Consider the following 13636-nt stretch of genomic DNA (forward strand, 5'->3'; position numbering starts at 1 on the left):
ATATATACATACATATATATACGATTGATTTGTTTCAGTTCTTGTGTACGAAATCCACTGACAAGACTTCGGTTGGTCTGAGGCTATAGCAGAAGACACATGCCAAGTCAGCACACAGTGGGCTCGCCTTAGGCAAGAAGTTAGAAATTTTTGCCCATGACACTACATGGACCCTAAGTAAGGCATGTTTAAAATTTGAATGAAATTGGTTGTGTAGTTCTCAAGTTTTAGGGATTCATAGTGGAGAAGATATGATATTGCTGTGGGCTTGCCCTAGGCAAAAAATTTTTTTAATGTTTTGCCCATGACACTCCCTGGACCCCAAGTAAGGCATGTGTAAAATTTGAATGAAACTGGTTGTGTAGTTCTCAAGTTTTAGGGATTCACACAGACAGACAGACAGACAGACACACATTCTCATTTTTATATATATAGATTCTTAGGCTAAAGTTGCCAAGTACCCTAAATAGAAAAGTATAGTCAATTGTTTTTAGAATCGCCTTCCAAAACAGTAAAGAACAGAATTTCTTGCTTGCCATAGGTAGTAATTTGGTAAATACATTGGAAATTATTTTGATAGAACTCAACAGTTGGATACAGATAATATAAAAGAGATAAACATTAAAAAACAAAAATTAAGAGAATATTAAGTGTTATTTATGTACAGTTGATCTTAGTTGTCTTTTATTATTTGTAGCAATTAAAGAGGTATGAAACCAAGTTATGAAAGTAACAAGGATTTTGATGTAACAGAACAGCTTAGTTAAGAAATTCGCTTCGTTGAGATGCAGTTCAGATTTGTGCCAGATGCATTCTTAGGGCGACAATTGGTAGGAAAGTTTTTAATTAGGCATTTTATATGGCATTTGTTAATCTGGAGAAGGCATTTAACAGGATACCACACTCTGTAGTTAGTCTTTAAGAAAACTAGGTATAGATGGATAGTGGTTTGTGAGAGTCTGTAAGCCATGGCCTGAAATGCTGTTAGCTAAGCAAAAGTTGGCAATGTGTTCAGAGTGGAATTTAGTGTGCTATTAGGTGTTCACCTAGGCTTCTTTTCATCTCCCCGCTGTTTATCATAAATCTCCAGGCCATAACAGAGGAGTTTATAACTTGCTGTCTGTGGGAACTTCACTATGATGATGACATAACTGAATCTGTGATCTGTGAATGGGTTAACCCTTTTGTTACCAACCCAGCCAAAACCAACTCTGGCTCTGTAGTACAAATGTCTTGTTTTCATAGGTTTTGCATTAAAATCTCCCACCAAACCTTAGTCACAATTTATGTTCCTAACACTTGTTTAATGATAATGAAGTTATTTTACTAAATTCTTTGTTATATTTAAAGTAATTGAAAGAAACACAGAGCATCTCAAAATAAACACAGTAATGAAAGGGTTAAAGAAGGAATCCCAGATTCATAAAATAAAATCTAGAACTGGAAAACTTTGAAATATACTGAACAAAGATTAAAGTTTTAGTAAGTAGGAAAAAATGGGGATCATGACAGAACTAGTAAAGAATGTTTCCAAAACGTCCATTTTATTTCATTATCAAAAAATATAATACACCAAACAAAGATAAAGGACTCAGAAACTGTGACTTAAATGCATATGAAATGAGAAGATGCTCTCAGAAGCCTCATCATGATGATTTAAACCAGCGAAAAAAGTACATTTCATTATCTCTTTTGACATTCAGTTCCTTTCCATATTTTAGCAATCACAGCTTTCTCCTGAGAACCAGAGATGGATCTGAAAAATCAAATTATTGACTAAAAGATGAATGGTTCATATCTATTATATGCATTATGTTTGTGGCCAAGATACTTAATTCTTACTGGCCCAGTCCATCTAGTTGTAGACAGATACCATTGATTAGTGCATTAAGTACAGCTCTCTATTGTGTACAAGAGCTGACATACCATTTGTAGGTCTATCTTCTCCAAGATATAGAGTAAATGCCTGAACACAAGTTAAAATGTATGTGTGCGTGTCACATAACCATGAACATGAAAGATTTTTGCCAAGCTGAAATTCAAAATGATATTTAAGAAACTGTTTTATCTCCCTAGAAAATCCATGAAAGTTAGTCTTTTGTTAGATTTCTGACCCATCATCATCAGTATGTCAATCTCATTTGATTCAATAAATTGGTCAACATCTGTTCACTGTTTTCACAGGTGATCTAGTCAGTGCATTTGAAAACATGCACTTGTATGCTAATGACTCCATGCCCCTTTCAGCAATATAATTGAGAATCATCTTGTAATATCCAAACTGGATAAAGACCTTGTCAGAATGAAAACTCGATTGGTTGACTGGACTGTGTCAAGTTGAACCACTAAAATGAAGTGGTTTGTTGGCACACAGACGGGATGCTGAATGCACTGATGCCAAAGGACAAGAAACCAAAGTCAAGAAACTGAGCAGACACAATGCCAAACAGACAGAAAGCTGAATGGACATGATGCTGAAATGACATACAAAAATTAAAATTGCCAAATTGGTGAATTGATCATTAAACTATGTAGGTAGGAATGTTTTTTTGTTTTTTTTTTTATTGTCTCCATTTGTTTTTATGTCCATTCAGCATTGTGTCTGCTCCACTTCTTGTCCTTTGGCTAAAGTGCATTCTGCATCCTATCCATGCACGGATTTGTCAAAGAAAAGAAGCCCATCAAAATTTGACTTTCATTTTGTGAATGACAATTGTGGAATTTTGGATACAGGATACATGAAGCTGATATAATCAGAACCTGTCTCTGCCATCTTTCTCAGATGCAGTCAAACTGAAAACAGATGGAAAAGCCACTATTGGGTGTAGTTATCCTAGATGAAGGATGCACAAGATACCTTCATCCAATCCAGTTCAGCACAAAAGAAATTTTTCAGGATCATTGCAGATTGAGAAGCTAAAATTGCTTAAGAGCTTGCTGTTATTTCATTACTGTGTAATAACAGTACTCTCCAAATTCATGCAGACTTCAGCCCATCAGAATTGAGAGCTAGGTTACCACTATATGATGGATAATGCTAGACAACTATCTCAGCCTACACAGACCAATGCCTACACCATTGAATTGAATTTTCTTGATTCAGCCATCAGCAACTAAAAAGATCTTCCAGTGTCTGCAGTTTGAATCCTTACAAACAACAAAATACAAATAACTACATAAATAACTCCTGTTAATTGTACCCCCACAAAAAGCTGAACAGCTGGCTGGTTAACTTGTTGGGTTTATTTGCTTTCTAATCAAAATGTTTAATGAGGCTATTGTTCGTAAAAATGCTTGTAAAAGAATCAATTATACATAAATTAATAGATAGATAACCAAAATAACTATATTGTTAGATGGAACTATTCAGTTCAAAACGTCCCATGAGCCTGTTGCAGGTAGGAAGGAATCCGTATCCAGTGTAGTCTTGGAAATGTACATTTTTCAATCTACAGGGATAACTAGAGTCATTTGCATTCTCCCTCTGTCTGTCTCCTCTCTCTCTCTCACACACACACACACATACACACTGATTAGTTTAATAGTCTTGAAACCTAAAACTGTCCTAATAACTCATTTCAGGAATGTAGAAATATACAAATTTCAGAGAATAGGAGGAACATTTAACAATTAATCTATGTAGTTAAATTTTTATATCCTTAATGAAAATATATATATTAGGAGTGGCTGTGTGGTAAGTAGCTTGCTTACCAACCACATGGTTCCGGGTTCAGTCTCACTGCGTGGCACCTTGGGCAAGTGTCTTCTACTATAGCCTCGGGCCGACCAAAGCCTTGTGAGTGGATTTGGTAGACGGAAACTGAAAAGAAGCCTGTCGTATATATGTATATATATATATATATATATGTTTGTGTGTCTGTGTTTGTCCCCCTAGCATTGCTTGACAACCGATGCTGGTGTGTTTATGTCCCCGTCACTTAGCGGTTCGGCAAAAGAGACCGATAGAATAAGTCCTGGGGTCGAGTTACTCGATTAAAGGCGGTGCTCCAGCATGGCCGCAGTCAAATGACTGAAACAAGTAAAAGAGTAAAAGGAGTATATATATATATATATATAAATTACATATTTTATATTTTTAACAGCTTTACAACTCTCGCAAATATCAATAAGTTTTTATCCATTAAGGACATTGATAACCTTGCTAACCTAACTTGAATGCTCACGCTCATACATACCAACACTACACAACATTTCATGTCCCTTATTTTGTATATTTGGAAATAGATGGATACCTGATCTAACAGTCATTTTGTTTTCTGTAGATAGCAAACTATTATTAAGGAAAGAAATAAATACTAGTTGAAAATTCTTCAAGTCTTTTCACTAAATGGAGTTTAGCTTAGCAGTTCAGCAAAAGAGACTGATAGAATAAGTACCAGGTTTTTAAAAAAATGTAAGAACTGGGATCAATTCATTTGACTAAAAGTCTTCAAGGCCCCAGCATGGCCATAGTCTAATGATTGAAGCAAGTAAAAGATAAAAGATGAAGGTAATAGTAAAACACTGAAATTTTCTTTGAATTCTTTTATTTTTGACATCCCTTTTCCATTGCTTTTTTTAGATCCTGTCACTCCCAGATCAGTCTGTGATATTTGTTTCCCCTGTTCTATTATCGTTTTTTTGCATTACTTATTTATCATTACATTTTTCTCTGCCATATTTTTGCTCAAAATCCAGTCAATCCTTTTGGACATTCTTTCAATAAATGATAAGTAGTGTTTAAGTTTGAAAGAAACATCATTATATTTCCTTTTGTGCTTCTTGGTCCAAATTCTACAACTTAGATTTCACTGAATTTGTATCAGTGATTTATTATTGTTGTTGTTGTTGTTGTTCTTTCTCCTCCTCCTCCAGCAAGCTGGTAGAATCATTAGAGCATTAGACAAAATGCTTAGCAGCGTTTCTTCTGGTACTTTACATCTGTGTTCAAATTCTGCCAGGGTTGACTTAGCCTTTCATCTTTTCTGGATCAATAAAATAAGTAGCAATTGAGAACTGGGATTGATGTAATTGACTTGCCCTTCTTGGCCTTGTACAAAAATTAGAAATAATTATTATTATTAATATTATTATTATGGCTTAGTGGTTAGGGTGTTGCACTCACGATCGTGCGATCATGATTTCAATTCCTAGACTGGGTGGTGTGTTGTGTTCATGAACAAAACACTTCATCTCATGTTGCTTTGCAATCACTTTGACACCTGACGCGTGGTACACCTGGGTGCACCTGTTCAGACAGCATTGATTTGATGGAGAGAGAGTGAACTAATGTGTGGCACAAACACTTGACCACTACAGACAAATCATTTGTGTGGTTGTCTGGTAAAAGCTGAATGTTCATCAGGAGAGTCCATCTTCATTATTATTATTATTAAACTGGTTACTTAGCTTTACAGTTTATTTCTCTGTTAAGTAGTATCTTCCTCTGTTTATTGTTCATTCATTTCGGATCATAGTATGCAGTTACTCATCTTAATGATCTTATTGGAGTAAATAATAACTTATTAAAAAGAAATTATACTCTTTACTCTTTACTCTTTTACTTGTTTCAGTCATTTTATTTTTACTGCAGCCATGCTGGAGCACCGCCTTTAGTCAATCAAATCGACCCCGGGACTTATTCTTTTTGTAAGCCCAGTATTTATTCCATCGGTCTCTTTTTGCCAAACCGCTAAGTGACGGGGACGCAAACACACCAGCACCGGTTGTCCAGCAATGCTAGAGGAACAAACACAGACACACATACATATATATATATATATATACATATATACGACAGGCTTCTTTCAGTTTCCGTCTACCAAATCCACTCACAAGGCATTGGTCGGCCTGGGGCTATAGCAGAAGACACTTGCCCAAGATGTCACGCAATGAGACTGAACCCGGAACCATGTGGTTGGTTAGCAAGCTACTTACCACACAGCCACTCCTGCGCCTATATTGATATTTTTATGTGAAATTAGTTAATTTTCTGTTGTATTTTAAGTTTTTGAATTCTGTACTCCTGTGGCCTACTGTTAAAATTCTTAACTGTTTATGATGCTAAAGTAGTGTTGGATTCGTTGTACTTAGACTTCTTAATATTGTAATGGCTGCAACATTCCTTTGCAATTTTTAGATTGAGTCCTGTTGAAGCATTTTATCATTGTTAAAAATATTGGATATGAAAAACTTAAAATGTTAGAATTCAATTGTAAACTATCTTAGATTTGGTAGATGGAAACTGAAAGAAGCCTGTCATATATATATTTTTCTCTCCTTGTTTTTTCTGTGCCCCTTTCTGTAGAAGAGCGTAGGCTCGAAACGTAAAAGACTTTTTCTATTCCTGAGCATTATACTAATACATCTGTTTGTTTTCTACACCACCTGTCTTTGTCTTTTGTTTTTTTCGTAAACTCTCCCTATATATATATATATACACAAAATGAGAAAATGGAGAAATATACCTAAATCAATCATCAACCATCAGATAATACCCAATCAATACTTTATTAAACCATTACACAACAGCAGTTATATTATACATAATATATTACAAATATAACAAGAAATAGAAATAGAAAATACATTTATATTGTAGCTGACAGCTGATTCAGCCGTGAAGACAGGTATGTCCCATTTAACCTATTAGCTATATAAAGCAGGTATAAATGAGACATTAACAAGAATGTCTCACGGCCTCTTCAGAGAATTTAATGTAAGTATGAAAAAAATTTACATATAAATATAAATATGTGTGCATAGACACTCATATTTCTACACATATATATATACACAATAATACAATATAAACAATATAGGTCAATATACATTAACAAACACAATAATGTTCCATATTGAACTCATAGTTCTATAACCAACATCAAGGAAATACATGTACACTCACATTTAAAGCAGGCATATATATTTAACAGTCCAGTCTATTAAAATGTGTAACCAATATATATATATAAGAAATAATTGAGATTCAGTTGAATTAGGTACTTAAGCTGATGCACCAAGTCAGTCCAGTATTATCTGCACAGCTTGAAGTAAGGTGAATAAAGTCAAAATAAGCAACAGGATATCGTATCTTGATTATATATATATATCATCATCATCATATAACGTCTGCTTTCCATGCTAGCATGGGTTGGACGGTTCAACTGGGGTCTGGGAAGCCAGAAGGCTGCACCAGGCTCCAGTCTGATCTGGCACTGTTTCTACAGCTGGATGCCCTTCCTAACGCCAACCACTCCATGAGTGTAGTGGGTGTTTTTTATGTGCCACTGGCACAGGTGTCAGACGAGGCTGGCAACAGCCACGATTGATTGGTGCTTTTTACGTGCCACCGGCACGGAGGCCAGTCGGGGCGGCGCTGGCAACGACCATGTTCGGATGGTGCTTTTTACGTGCCACCAGCACGGAGGCCAGTCGGGGCGGCGCTGGCAACCACCATTTTCGGATGGTGCTTTTTACGTGCCACCAGCACGGAGGCCAGTCCGGGCGGCGCTGGTAACGACCATGTTTGGATGGTGCTTTTTACGTGCCACCGGCACGGAGGCCAGTCGGGGCGGCACTGGCAACGACCATGTTCGGATGGTGCTTTTTATGTGCCACCGGCACGGAGGCCAGTTAGGGCGGCGCTGGCAACAACCATGTTCGGATGGTGCTTTTTACGTGCCACCGGCACGGAGGCCAGTCGGGGCGGCGCTGGCAACGACCATGTTCGGATGGTGCTTTTTACGTGCCACCGGCACTGGTATCACAACTACAATTTCCATTGATTTTGATCGGTTTCAATTTCGATTTCACTTGCCTCAACAAGTCTTCGCAAGTATATATATAGAGAGAGAGGAGAGAGACAGACAGACAGACAGATCCATCCAATATAGGTAAAATCAACAAAAAAAGTATCCAGTGAGAGATAATTATCAATTTAATACATAATTGAAAGAGTTGCTAATGGTTTCATGCATAAACCGAGCCTGAAAGAGTGTTTGGAGATACAGGCCATATTTTATAAATATGCCTAGTTAAAGTATCATAAAAGTATGAAACTATTAATAGCTCTTTTGGTTGTGTATTAAATTGATGTGTGTGTGTGTGTGTTTTTCTTTGTGTTTGTGTTTGTCCCACTTGACAACTTGTTTGGTTTGTTTAGAAGTTTAGTATAAGAGACCAATAGATTAAGTAGCAGCCTTAAAATGAAAATAAATGCTGGAGTTAATTCATTCAGCTAAAACCCTTCCAGGTGCTGCTCCAGTGTTTTCACAGTCCAGTGACTGAAACAAGTAAAAGATAAGAGATATCTGAAATAGGCTGCAAAGCTCTGGCAAACCCATTTTTGCTTCTGTTTTCAAATTCTTTCTTAAATCAAGAGAAGAAATTTTGATTATTTTTTAAAGCATGACTGTGTGTTAAGAAGCTTGTTTCCCAACCACATGGTTCCGGGTTCAGTCCCACTGTGTGGTACCTTGGGCAAGCGTCTCCTACTATAGCCTCAGGCTGACCAAAGCCTTATGAGTGGATTTAGTAGATGGAAACTGAAAGAAGCCTGTTGTGTGTGTGTGAATGTGTGTCTTCATGTCTGTTTCTGTCTCCCACCACTATGTGAAAACCAGTGTTGGTGTGTTTACATTCCTGTAGCTTAGTAGTTCAGCAAGGCTTCACAAAAAACATAACCACTGGAGTTGATTCATTTGGCTAAAAGTTCAAGGCTATGCCCCAGCATGTAAAAGAAGTAAAAGAAGAAAAGAATAAGCATTACACTTGTCGTTGAATACGAAACAAATCATTTGACTCAACAAGGTATTAGTGAATTGACATGACTAAATCTCTTTGTTACACAAAAAAAAAAAGAAACTGGTGAAATTTTATAAAAAAAAAAACTTAAAAGGAAAAATATTTTAAGTAACTAAGGGATTAAAAACAAAAAAAAAGCAACCCTAACAATATAATTAATTTGGAGGGAACAAAATCACAAACAAATGTATAAGCTGAAAAAATACAAAGATTGACCTGACTACACAAAGAAACAAACATTTGTTGGTACAAAAATGATTTATAATTGAAGACTGATTGAGGTTTATAAAAAGAAAAACTCTTGAGAACTTGAGTTTGGGTCATGACACATATCTAACAATGAGTTTCATGAGTATTAAAAGCCATTTATTATAATACCTTACATTACTAAAGAATCTGAAGTATTTATTGTATTTAACACATTTAAAGATACAGGATTGGTCAGCTTAAGCGTTTTATTTAGTGGAGCAAATATATAGAATAAAACGTGGTTTACTGTTAAGGAAAAGTAGTTGTTATAGTTAACTTTATGTATGTTTTATGCCTAACAAACTCATAATTTGTTCAGCAGTCTTCAGTTTTTCTTGTTCATATATCTGTGTGTATGTGTGCATATGTATGTATGTATATATATATGTATATGTACATGTTTATGCATGTACAGATGTATACACATGTGTGTGTGTGCATGTGTGTATATCATCATCATCATCTTTTACCGCCCGCTTTCCATGCTGGCATGGGTTGGACAATTTGACTGAGGACTGGCGACCCAGAAGGCTGTACCAGGCTCACTCTGATCTGGCAAAGTTTCTACCACTGGATGCTCTTCCTAACACCAACCACTCCGAGTGTGTAGTGGGTGCTTTTTACATGTCACTGGCATGAGGACCAGTCACCCAGCACTGGCATCAACCAGGCTTGAATGGTACTTTTTATGTGCCACCAGCACAGGAGCCAGTCAGGCAGCACTGGCAACAACCATGCTCGAATGGTGCTTTTTATATGCCACCAACATGGGTGCCAGTCAGACAGCACCGGCATTGGCCACAACAATGACTTCACTTGATTCAACAGGTCTTCGTAAGCACAGCTTATTGCCCAATGATTGAAGGGTACTCTTAAATGGGCTGGCTATGCTGCACTGGCATAGGCCACGGTTACAGTCTCACTTGGCTTGCTGGGTCTTTTCAAGCACAGCATATCTCCAAAGGTCTCGGTCACTTGTCATCGCCTCTCTGAGGCTCAATGTTCAAAGGTTGTGCTTCATCATCTCATCCTAGATCTTCCTGGTCCTACCTCTTCCACAGGTTCCCTCAATCGCTAGGGTGTGAAATTTTTTCACACAGCTATCCTCATCCATTCTTACCACATGTCCATACCAGAACAGTCGTCTCTCTTGCACACCACATCTGATGCTTCTTATGGCCAACCTTTCTCTCAAGGCACTTACACTCTGTTGTGTATGCACACTGACATTACACATCTAGCACGGCTATGTTTCACTGCGATGTAGCATGACTGTTCGCACATATGCGTCATATAGTCTACCTTTTACTCTGAGCAAGAGTAAGAGCTCTCTGAACTTTGCACAGGCTATTCTTATTCTGGCAGCTACACTCTCAGAGCATCCACACCTGCTACTGACTTGGTCACCTAGGTAATGGAAGCTATCAACTACTTATAGTTTTATCCCCTGGCATGTGACAGAAGCTGTTTTCTGCACACTTTCAGTGTTTATTGCCCCTGAGCATTTGCCACATACAAAAACTATCTTCCCAGTTAGCCTTCCTTTGATATTGCTGCATATTTATGTGTCCATAGCTTAGACTAGGTACATTTTATGGAGTTTCTACCTAAGCCATCTACCTGAAGGGATTTGTGATTTGTCTGCCTTCCTACTTACTAAAACTTCAGTTTTTGCTAGATTGACTCTAAGGCCCTTCAACTCTAGAACTTGCTTCCACACCTAAAACTTCTCTAATTCTGATAGTGACTCAGCTATTAGTGTGTATATGTATGTATGTTTATATGTATGTGTATGTATCTGTGTGTGTGTGTGTGTATATATATGTAATTATAATATGTGTGTATACCGTGGGACTCCATCAGTTATGACGATGAGGGTTCCAGTTGATGCGATCAACGGAACAGCCTGCTTGTGAAATTAACATGCAAGTGGCTGGCCACTCCACAGACACGTGTACCCTTAACATGGTTCTCAGGGAGATTTAGCATGACAGAGTGTGGCAAGGCTGGCCCCTTTGAAATACAGGTACAACAGAAACAGGAAGAAAGATTGAGAGAAAGATGTGGGGAAAGAGTACAGCAGGGTTCACCACCACCCCCTACCAGAGCCTCATGGAGCTTTAGATGTTTTCGCTCAATAAACACTCATAACACCCAGTCTGGAAATCGAAACCACGATCCTACGACCGCGAGCCCACTGCCCTAACTGCTGGGCCATTGTGCTTCCACATGTGTGTGTATATATATATATACTTTCAAAATGTGACCTTGTGTGTACCGTTGGCGATTTTTTTCCTCTGTCTTCCCTTCTCTGGATCTTTCCTTCTCCTATGTTTTCGACAAAGAGCTCCACTTGAAACGTTAAACCCTCCTTCTTTCCTGAGCGTCCAATAATACTATATTTGTTCCACATCCTTGCGTTGTTGTGTTTTTTTGTGCTTTCTTGTTTGGATTAACTATATATATATATATATATATATATATATATATATATATATATATATATATAATAAAATATTAGGGAATAAATCCAAACTTACAGGGAAAAATCAGATTTAGGATTGAATCCAATTTTATAGTAAAATATTATATTATATTAAATTAGAGATTACCTTTTATTAAACTTTTAATACTTTTGATATATATTTAAAACAATATAAATTAATTAATTTTATGTATTGGCTTAAGTTTTTCATTGTTTGATTTGCCTAATAGTGGTTTTATCTATCTCTAATTTAATATAATATATATATATAATATATATATATATATATATATATATATATATATATATATATATATATATATATATATATTGTATAGAGGGCATTATTGCACATAAATGCCTCACACTAAGAGGGACAAAGTCATTACTACCAAAATTACACTAATCATACCTAAATGCAGTTCTTCAAAGCAAGACATTTAAAAAATGAATTTATGTATATGTGTGTGTGTATGTATATGTATGTATGTATATGTATATGTGTGTGTATGTATATGTATATATGTGTGTGTATGTTTGTGTGCTTGTGTAGTGTCTGCTTCATTTTCCTATTAAATAGATGGCATAAAAGCTGTTAAATGCATTTTATGTGAAATCATTCATTCTCATTTCATATAAGGTTTAATGGAATGAGGACACGTATTATTTCAAAGCCGAGTGTAACTAAATATGAGATGAGCTTTCAAATTTTCAAGTAGCAATTCATCAACTAGTTATATCTTAATACTTTCAAGTTGAATCTAGCCATTCATTTATGTGTCATGAGATGGGGGATAAGGCTACGACAATTTTAGTGTGAGATGAATGCAACTTGATGGCAAGGGTAAATGAAGGGAGAGGAAAGAGAAATTTAGGAAGTAGAGTATTGTATGTATTTGGCTTGTGATTTGAGTGGTTATGAAGAGGCTATAGTAAGTCTACCTACTACACTTTAAGCTTTCTGAAGACACCATGTGAAGTGGAGGTTTTTATTATTACCTCCACCTTAGCAAAGGCAGAGGTATTGTTTTTCAATTGTGTTTGTTTGTTTCTTTCTTTCTTTGTCGGTGGACAAGGTATCTCAAGAACCACTGGATGGATTTGGATGAGGTTTTCGGGGATGTTTGGCCTCATGGCTGGCACAATCTGAGTAGATTTTGGGATTGATCCAGTACCAGATAAGGATTCTGGATTATTTTTTTCTGTTTTTTTTTACTTAATTTTTGAGAGCGGTCAAGTTCATTTTTAGTATTCTCATTTGTGAGAGCAGTCGGGTTTATTACCTCCTCCTTAGCGAGGGCAGAGGTATTGTATTCAGTTGTGTTTGTTTGTTGGTCCATGGACAAGATATCTCAAGAACCACTGGATGGATTCGGACGAAACATTCAGGGATGTTTGGCCTTGTGACTGGCACAAACTGATTAGATTTTGGGATCAATCCAGTACCAGATAACTATTCTGGATTACATTCTAAGTCCAAATGCTACTGAGATCAACCTAGCCTTTCATCTTTTCGGGGTTGATAAATCAAGTACCACTCGAGCACTGGGGTTGATGTAATTAAGTAGCACCCCCCCCAAAAAAAAAAATTTGAGGATGTATAACCCTCCGTTCTTATTTATAACATTTTGTATACATATATTGATGCTATTGAGCAAAAGTGTCATAAGTTGAAAACATTGATTTTTCAGAAAATGAAAAAATAGTTTCACTATTCCATAGCAAAACTAAAGCAGGTGGAGATACGATAGTTTGACCAAAAGAATTGGCAAAAGAACAAGCAAAAATTTATATTGAAGAAAATGCATTTGGCCAAATTTGGACATACGACAGTGTAACATAATTAATTCTTTTATTAATAATAATTAATTCTTTTATTACGACAGTGTAACATAATAGCAACAATATATTGATAGAAATGGCAATACAACAAAAGAATGAAATAGACCTCGATATTATATAAATAGAGGAATTTATCTGTAAATATAATCTGGCTACTAAATAATTGTGACATATTATATTTACAGATATATATATGTATATATATATATATATATATATATATATATTTGTGTGTGTGTACTGAAACTCACGCAA

General features: G+C 36.3%; 1 protein-coding gene across 4 annotated transcripts in view; it reads left to right on the forward strand.

The window, feature by feature from the left end:
* The window catches only part of LOC115209223 (protein phosphatase 1 regulatory subunit 37), an 84320-nt gene that overhangs the window by 12775 nt on the left and 57909 nt on the right, over positions 1-13636 (forward strand). The gene's annotated exons all lie outside the window — the stretch shown is intronic.

Source organism: Octopus sinensis, linkage group LG3, assembly GCF_006345805.1.
Source record: "Octopus sinensis linkage group LG3, ASM634580v1, whole genome shotgun sequence".
Lineage (NCBI taxonomy): Eukaryota > Metazoa > Mollusca > Cephalopoda > Octopoda > Octopodidae > Octopus > Octopus sinensis.